This window comes from Crassostrea angulata, chromosome 8, assembly GCF_025612915.1.
Source record: "Crassostrea angulata isolate pt1a10 chromosome 8, ASM2561291v2, whole genome shotgun sequence".
Classification (NCBI taxonomy): Eukaryota; Metazoa; Mollusca; class Bivalvia; order Ostreida; family Ostreidae; genus Magallana; species Magallana angulata.
Genome location: NC_069118.1, coordinates 51,101,273 through 51,111,387, shown reverse-complemented (window position 1 = coordinate 51,111,387; position 10,115 = coordinate 51,101,273).

Genomic DNA, 10,115 nt, shown 5'->3' with positions numbered 1-10,115 from the left:
GAATCTGATCTTTGTTTGTTTACGTTTCTTCTTACTTACATTCTAGTTAACTCGTACGTTTTCTTTTCAGTAAATCGTTCGTTGAGCCATTCTCTTTCCTCGCCTCCCGAAGAAGATTCATTGTGACCCTGTACGCAGGATACGCTTGGTAGTTTATCTTTGCCCTGTCTTGGCATTTTTTTGCTTTGTAATGGCGTATTATGTGTGCCCTGAATTTGCGAGTGTGACTCTTCCTCCGAAGATAAGTCGGATATCCGTTTATTTTCTGACAAATTTACCTGAACATTCAATCTATCTGAAGAAGGCGCATGTCTCCCGGTAGCTTCGGGTGTAAAAAGCTGACTGTGCCATAACTTACCCAGGAATAGGACAGAGAACGTGGAACACGTCCACGCACTCCGAGAGCTAAAACTGAAAAGCATTGATGGGTGGTCATTCAGGTGTGTTATTCACCTGTATGGACAAGTCTGAATTATTTTATAGGGGTGTCCACTTTAAACAGCTGATTTTGAGCTGAAATTAGAAAGGTATTTGCAATGTTATATCCTATGATGTTTTCTGAAATATAATAAACTTTTTTATGCTATGAAAGTAGGTGCCTACTCGTGTTAAACCGGAAGCCGGAATTTACCGTTATAGATTTTTTTTACACTGCGCGAAATAGAACCCGTTATATATGTAAAACACTCGGTTCGAGAAGAAAGTAAAAAATATTTTTTGAACCAACGTATATATAAAGCAAGGGGTGATAGCAATTCACGGGACAGCACTGTGACGATACAAGGTCAATACCAAATGGTTTTGCACTTGCATGTGGCCAAAACCTTTACTTATGATATTTTAATGTGTAATCGCATTCGGTTTTTTCCATGGCAAATATAGCATCTGCTAGATGATATATGAAAAACCCTAAAACTACTACACGTCAAACTCTGAAAACAAGACCAAAAATAAACTTTAGAAATGTTATGTCTGTTTTGTATCATTATTAGACCAATGTATTGGAACATATCTATTTACTAATCTTTATACATAATAAACTAAGTTTATACAAATTCGTAATTGTTTGTAGACTTTATCAACATTCATGTTTATGTCTAATTGTAGGCTAAAAGTTCTCAAGTTGATAATGGTCGGACCATCATCATGATCATATGCAATCATTCTTTGTGAATTGGACAAAAGGAGAAACACATGAAGAGACATGTTATTGAAAAAGCAGGCAGATTGGGGAGTTCATTACATTAGCTGATTACCTATGAATTTATCCTGAATCAATTGCACGCAACTTCATTTTTCTGACACTGTTGGCAATGAAAAAACTTGGTTTTGTCAATTCCTAACAGTAAAGAACAGATGTGGTATGAACACTTTGGTAAAATGAAGATGTTACTAAGAAAACTTCAAACACCTGAGTTTTTAACTCAGTGAGGACATCTGATATTGTTCAAGCTGCTGCAGTGTGCGGTCATATAGTGTTAACTATTAGGTCCTCTATTTGGTGCAATCTTGAATCGTCCGCTGAATTTCCTGGTTTAAAGCAGCCTAGACTTTATATCCTTAAGTCTGCATATATAATTATCAGATTGGTTGAACATTTAAATAACGGAAAATGATGAGTGATCTCAAAGCATTTCATTTTGAATAACATTTAAATGATGCTAAAAGCAACATATCAATCTTCAATGAACATGTATGTCTTTTTGATATGCCTTTTTGTAAATACATGTGTATTAGCAATGATTCATAAAACTCTTACTCATTTTAAATATCCATACTCTAGATACATGTATTTGATCTAAAAAAAAACTTTGCCGTCAAACAATAAATGAAAATTCATTTGACTATATGCTGATTTTTCCTGAATCAGCAATATTTGAGTAAATATCTGGTTTTAACTGTTATATATGCCTGTAAATGAATTAATAATTTTTTTTTTGATTTTTATTTATCAATTGATTTTGTCATAATTTTTTGAATTTAAATCAGTTATAAGGAAATTAACCATAAAATAGTCTTTTACCATCGGGGGGGGGGGGGGGGGGGGGGAGATTTACCATTTTTTGCAAAGTTTAAGAAGCAATACTCGGGCAGATATCAGCAGACCGGAACAAAATTCCAACTTGATTTGTATTTTTTGAGCTACATATCATTTATCGGCTTTATGTATGCATTTCATCAAAAGTTAAAATGCGAAAACTAAGCGTTTCCCAAGTTTTTACAAAGTTCAAAAAGCATAACTCTGTCAAAAATCACCGGACCAAAACCAAATTCCAACTCAGCCTTTATATTCATAAGATACATCCATGTGTAAATTGTTGAGCTGTGCAACGGTTAATGACAATGCGGGGGCATAAAAAACAATAACTCATTGACCTTTTTTATATTTATCCTTAGAAATCATGAAATTGTGAGGGCATTTCCATCCTGTTCTGCTAAGAGTTGCATTGATTTTAGCTGTAATGCCAGGGCACAGGGCATGAGCCCACTACTCGCATGTATGTTTCACACGACATGCGAGCACCCAATCCATAGAGCCTTTGTATCTTTCCTCCCTTCTCCACAAAATTTTCACCGTGTAGACTCCTGAACCGCTGAGGAGGACTATGTCTGCGTCCTTGTGTGGCACATCTTGCTTCTTGTGAGTGACAGTGACGGCCCATGGTCCCATTGAGCTTTTAGATAGCACGTGGCTATCATTTTTTCTGTTTGATTCATCTTAAACATTGGCCTTTTTCTGAAATTAAAAGCACATGGAAAAAAGTATATTTTAAACAATAATTAGACTTTTAAATGTCGTTTATACATACAGTATTTATATATGAAATAAGATAATTATCCATTTATTATTAAGTCAAAATTCATCCTATTCTCTCCTTCCAGGGCTCTTTAGATAAACACGGGGTTTGCGCCTGTTGCTTTGTGTATCTCTTTTGTCTACAGTAAATACATTCATATTATATATTTTTTTCATGCAAATGTATATGTTAACATTGTTATTAATTAATGCGCGTGTTGAACCAGCATTATTTGGATGTGTGTTTGAAAGACGGAGGGTGGTGGTGGCCATATTTCCGGGGGGGGGGGGGGGGGGGGGACAAAGCCTATTTCCGCTAACTTTCCTTTGTCACTCATTGTGTTGTTAACCAAAGAATAATAAATGAAATGTTTGTACAATCATATATTGTTTTTTTAAACCGTTTTTAAACAAATCTGTATTTTTGTCAGGGGACAACAGCCTAAGTAACAGAAAACAAAAAATCCTTCAATTTTTATCCCCACAGATGAAAGGAGAATTGACTGAATCAAATGTAAATAAAACAAAAACCGAAATTATAAAATGTAGGCGAGCCTGAAGAAATAAACGACGAGGAAATCAATGACGAGGGGAAGAAAGTGAGATCGAAATCAAAAGCCGATATTCTAAAACAATGAATGAATGAATAAATGCATATAGTGTTTTTCACTTTTAAGCAGAATTTTCATTTTTTGTTATGTTTGTTTTGAGACAGACCGGGAACTGACTAATTTTAAATTTTGAGCATTTCAATGAAAATGACAACAAACCGTCAACCATAAATCCATAAAACGGAATACCAATTCAAATCATTCAACTGTTTGTATTTAAATTTGAAGCATTTCTTTTCTGTCCCAAAAAGTTATACTATAGTATCAATCAGAACGTGAAGAATCTATATTTTTTTCAACACAGTAACAAAAAGTCATTGGAAAAACATTCTGTTAGCTTTTGACAACTGAGTAAAGATTTTAAACAAATCTTTTTTCTGTAGAAGAAAACAAGAACGATTTTTATCTTAAAAAGCTCTGAAAATAAGTGACAAGTACGTAGTAGGAATGGGTTTAATTCACGTTATATATTCCCTATTTGCCCCTACTTTTGTTTCTAATAATATTTGGAAGTTTCTAGTTTATATAGTTACTTCCGTGGTTACTATAAATAGGTTTGTTTCGACATATAGATAGATAATAATCCTTCACACGTGTTCGATCATCATAGGAAATATCCAGTTTTTGTTTATATATTTTCTATTGGTTAATATACCGGAAGTAACCTTTTTCGGGTGGTGCTAAATACAGTCAAAGGTCATACCCCTACAGTCTATTCACTAGATTTAACGTTATATTTTTCTATTGTCGTGGTTTGCTATATAAAGCCCTAAAATTCGTAGTTTCTGGGGGACTTGTTAAGCATTGATTTGCTGTAAGTTTCTCACTTCTCTAACATGGTTTATTAGATATTTAACAGGCTGCACCCGTTAGGAGAATAATTTGATCATTTTGTCGTCGTCATTTGCTCCTGTTGAATTATTTTTGGCCCTTAAACTAAAAGTTAGGTGTTAGGTTCTTATTAAAAGGGATTTTTGTATTAAACCTAGGCCTTTCCCCCGGCTAAGATGGGGGGGGGGGATTTTTGATGATTATTTTGATGGTGGTGTTCACAGGGATTTTTGATAGGAATTTTTGATAGTAACATTTTTTTGGTCTATACTCGGCAGGAATTTACAATTGTTATCATTATTTTGTTTTTGTTATTTTCTATAAAGTCGTAAATAAATATTGTTGTTTGTTGAAGCTGGTGTTTTTCATTACAGTGTGTTGAACGGTGTCAAAAGGTGAAATATATATTATTTAACTTAAAATTTAGACCAAGCAGAATCTCAAATCATAAAGAACCTGGGAAATAAATTACAACACATAGAAAACGGTATACATATTTCAGAGTGTGATTCTGACCCTACCCGTTCTATTACAAGTATATTAATGACTGTGAAAAGCTATGTTCCAGCGTTTAAGATAGGAGAATGTCACCTTTGCTTATATCGTTGGCAACACAAACAAAAAACAATGGCTAGTAGAATGTTTACACCAAAGATAAAGTAGTTCGCACCAATAGAAGGACAAATATAGATTTTAGCATGTTTTAAGATATGCAAGTCATTGAATAGACAAGTTAGATGAGCTGAAAAAAAAACCAAGAGAAAAGCTATAGATATGACGGAAACCAGGTTTTCTTTTGAGTGAACAGTATTTTAAATCCATTTGCGAACTCTTAATATTGATATGAACCTGCAATGTGTAACCTATGGTTTGATAAGGCCTATTTTTGTGTCGCCTGAAGTGGAAATGACTCATGGGGATCATCAAGTTTAATAGCTGGAATTTACCAGCTATTGGTACACGATTTGAGCTCAAATTTTTTATTTTATTGTTTAGAATGGTTAGGCAACCGTCGATTTTAGAACTATTTTGGATACTAATTCACTTTCAGGTTCGCATAGTCTTGATACATCATACCACCCTGAAGATCAAACAATAACATAACGAATTTACACAAGATCTTAGTAGTCAACTTCAAATTGAATCTTTACAAGATCAATTATGAGAGAAAGATAGTATGTTGAAAGAGATCAGTGGAGAGATAAAAAAAAAAGAAGAGACATTAAAAGCAATGGAGAAAGTGATCGAAGAGAAAAATGTGAGTATAGATAAGATGAAGAAAGATAATTTACAGTACACAGGAAAAATTAAGAGAAAAACACAGAGCTCGATTTGAATGATTGAGTATATGGATTTATAGCGAGCGCAGCGCCGGCGCGAAGCGAGCTCTACCGGCAAGGCATGTGTGAATAGAAAATTCGGACTAGTTGCACATTCATTCAACGGATTTTTTTGGCGTCAGTAAATCGGACCAGTAATGCATCGTTTTAATCGTCCCAGTAGTTCCCTGTAATCATGGCAATTTTTATCACTTCACACTCTCACGAGAATCAGCAAGACAAATTTAGACAGTAAAAACAATAACGATGTAAGCGACATACAGTCAATGTTACCTTTAAAGTTCACCTCAGTACACTTTCAATCAAAAATAATCGTGTGACGTCACAAACGTTTACACATTGATCCGATATTTTTTTTCGGAGTCAGTAAATTTTGACCCACAATTCATAGTACCAATGGTTTCCAACCTCACGTTCCAACATCACGTTCTCCCGAGAATCAAAGTAAAACCTTTGAAAAGCTTATAAGATGTGTAATTTTAAGAACATCATGCTTTTTAAGTAAATAAAACAGTATACTTCGCATACTTTTATTTCTCAGGGGAGTTTTAAAGAGTAAGACGACACTTAACCAACGTCAGCTTTGACGTCACAATAAGCACTGATAAGGGGAAATTACTCTAATTGAAGTTATTGTAAATCTGCTGAAATGACCAAAATCCTCTTAAAATCTTGCAAAGGCTAAGATAAAGAACAGCTGACGAATAAGGACATTTCTTCAGATACAGGAAACAGTTGTAAATTGCACTAATTTGGATGAATGCTCACAAATATTTTATTCACTATAATTACGGTAATTTCCTGAAACGTAACGTCATACGTAGCAGCGCCTTTTTTTAAAGGGGGTGGGTGGGTGGATGGCAGCCTCATCCAAAAAATCTTTGCAAGCAAAAAGAAAAATAAATCATGAAAATTCTAATCCTTCAGCTCTTTAGCAGTTCAATGGTTTCTTTATTTTCACTTCCATTTATTACATGCGGGGGGGAGGGGGGGGGGGACACCAAGTTCTTTTAACATGATAAGCAAATATTTTAAGCGTAAATTAAAAATAAAATTAAACATTAATTATTTTTTTTCAAGTGGAGGGGCAAATCCATGGTAAGTCGATTTTCTATGTATAAATTGACAAAAATGAAAATATTTTAGCATGGGGGGAGCTCTATTATGATGAGTCAAGTTTTATATGTAAGTTTAAGAAAAAATGTCTACTGCAAAAAAAAAAGGGGGAAATCAATCAATCAATCATAATCACAATCACTTTAAAAGAGGAGATGCAGTGCAATGAATATTTATATATTAAAATCTTTATTATTTAACAACATTGTATCTGAGATTAAACTATTGTTCTACATATAAATAAATAAATTATAACAAATCTTATAAACTATGAATAATGAAAATTTACTGAAAAATAGGTATGTTTTATTTTTTGGCATTCAAATTTCACGTTGTTAATTTTATTTTATTAATTTATTATAATTCATTGTTTGATCACATGCTGTGCTCGCCCCAACGGTCGCACCGTAAAACATATTATATGAAACTATAAAAAGTTATTAATGAAAAAGAGATTATCAGATTGTAAGATGAGAAAGAAAGATGAGAACACAATTTTGAAAAAGAATTAAAATAGGCCAGTAGTGGAAGGCAAACAAAAAGAAAGAAAGAATGCGTTTAAAACACAGAGAAATTGACCATAAAGAAATTGCTTCACAGAATAATCACATTACTCCAAATTATATATACACAAGCAACAGGTGTCAATCTGACAAGACACAAGCACACATTCTTGTTCCTCCAAAATTGTCGACATATGATGGAAAACAGAACGAAGCCCATATTTAATATGTTGTATATAACATATATTAACGGGCGGACCTCGAGAAGCAGAGTATTGAATAACTCAGACATGATTTTTATATCAATTTTTGATCGCAGTTCAATTTGTTGGAAAGACACTTAAACTCTTCTTTTGACATTTTTTTAATATAAATTCGACGATTGACCTTTTTAACCAAAAAAATAATATATTACATGTTGTACAAACTGCGGAATTTTGTTGTAACGGTTATTCAAAAGCCAACACTCTATTGTCGATTTTTCTTAAACGTTTTTAAGGCTTTAAGTTGTCAAGGTATATCAAAATAATAAAATCATATTCTATATATAACCATGGTTACGGGGAAATAACATTAAGTTTGGTCGTATCTGTATGATAAAGAAATGAAAGGTTGTAAGTGACAAATACGACTTTTTAACGCTTCAAACTATAATTTATTTACGTCATAAGTGACAGTTACGACGATTCATAATTAATAATCACAAAAAACATTGACATGTCGTGCTGCTGAAGAGGGGGGGGGGGGGGGAAGAAAAAAAAATATGAATGGTAAGTGAAATATTACATTTTTATGAAAGCACATTTTATGTATAGCAATAGGTATATTGTATAAAGTTTTAAAGAAAACAAGTATTTTAGATAACTCTGTTGCAAAAACTTTGTACGGAGACCATTAAAAGCAATAAGAACAAAATAAGCTTTTTGCAAATAAACAATAAATGGTTTAAATCAAATTTTAGGCACAATGCCTAAATATTTCAGAATATAGTACTCACTGATTGCAATTGTTGATCATCTCTAAACTATAAAATATAAATATTTACAGGGGTCATATTTAATTATAGGTAATTTAATTTATAGGTATTCAGGAGCATGTAAAATGTTGATATGCAAATTGATAAAATTGTTAATAACTCAAAACATCGTTCTATTACTTTTTAAAATCAAAATAAATTGTATACTTTTTCAAATCAAATTTTACTTACAATTTTGTTGACGACAATGCCATTTTAGTGCTTTTAATATTGCTAAGATGAATAATTAAGAGACTGTTAAAAAATAAAGTGTTTTTCGGTCACAAAGACTATTTACAATGTAGTGTGGTTTTGTAACGATACACTTTACATAAATTATTTCAATTTTTAGATTTGTCCTGTGAATACTGCTCACAAACAAAAGACAAGCTGTAAATATTAGAAAAGGAACTGTGTATTATTGAGCAAAATTTTGAACGATCTAGGGATGCAATCCATCAGGATGATGTACATCCATACATTCGAAATTTGTGGATAACACAATTATTTAATGATCAAAATCGAATAGACATTATAAAATCTAAAGAAAAACAAATAAACAAGGAAATAAGGCTCCATCTTAATAAAAACATAGCGCAAAATGTCAGTTGTAGATATGGATTCAGATGATGAAGAAAGTTTAACACTAAGTACATTGAAAACAAAGTAACGAACAACAATAAATGTGATGCTGAAGATGATATCCCTCTTAATATACTGGCAACCACTCTAAAAGAATATCAAACCAATCAAAATACTAGTAAAAAACCCCATTTTTGATGAACAAGAACAAGCTAGTGTTCATACTGTAGATCATTTAGATTATTTTCGATCGACATGTGAAAATGGTGATATGGAAGTCAACTATGCTACTTCTCAAGAAACCAGTGTCTACACTGAGTTATCTGTAATTGTCTCCAACAAAAACCACATTGAATCAATGGAGTGTGACGGAATTTTTGACATGAATGAGACTCATGTTGTTGATGATGAAGTTCAAGAGTTATATGATGTCTCTCTCAACCTTGATGTACTGCATCCATTGTTTGACATCCCAGAAAGTGCCTCGGACACATAATTCTACATGATACTTGGAAATGAAGTTATGCCTGAATTAAATGTTCATGATGAGAATTTGACCACCGGAACTGACTCAACACTTGAAAGTGATAAAGAAAATGAAGAACCCGAGAATGAGGATGACACAGACACTTCTCAGATGGAATCGGAGCAGGAAGAAAGTCCGTTTAGATCACGTCGTCACAAGAAAGATCCAGTAAAATGGAAACAAAATATAAGAAAATGGAAACGTAATGCTGGTGAAGAGTATCTATCATGCAAGACGAAAGATGCAAAACCAAATTGTAAATGCAAGTATAAATGTGCAGATAAAATTTCAGAAGAAAATCAGCAAACTATCTTTCAGAATTACTGGAAGAACATTTACAGTAGTCAACGAGACTTTATTAAACGCCATGTGACCAAAAAAAGAAAAATCCCGAAAAACAACACAACGGAATTCCAGGAAAAAAATATTTGCCAATACAGGCTTTCAAACGAAACAGTTCAAGTATGCAGAACCTTTATTTGAAAACGTTGGGCACTGATGAAAAAACAGTATACACATTGACACAAAAAGACGAAATAAGCTCGAAGGACGACAGGCAGTTTGTTAGAGAACACAGTAAACCTTTTCCTACAGTTGAATGACATTATTGTAGGAAAAACACATCTAGAAAATACTTGGAAAAAGATTTGTCAATTAATAAATGTACGATTTGTACAAACAAAAATGTCAGAAAGAAGAAAGAACGCCAGTAGAGTACTGGCTATACGACAAAATATTTGGAAATGAATTCAACATTGGTTTCCATCATCCAAAAAAAGATTTTTGTACATTCT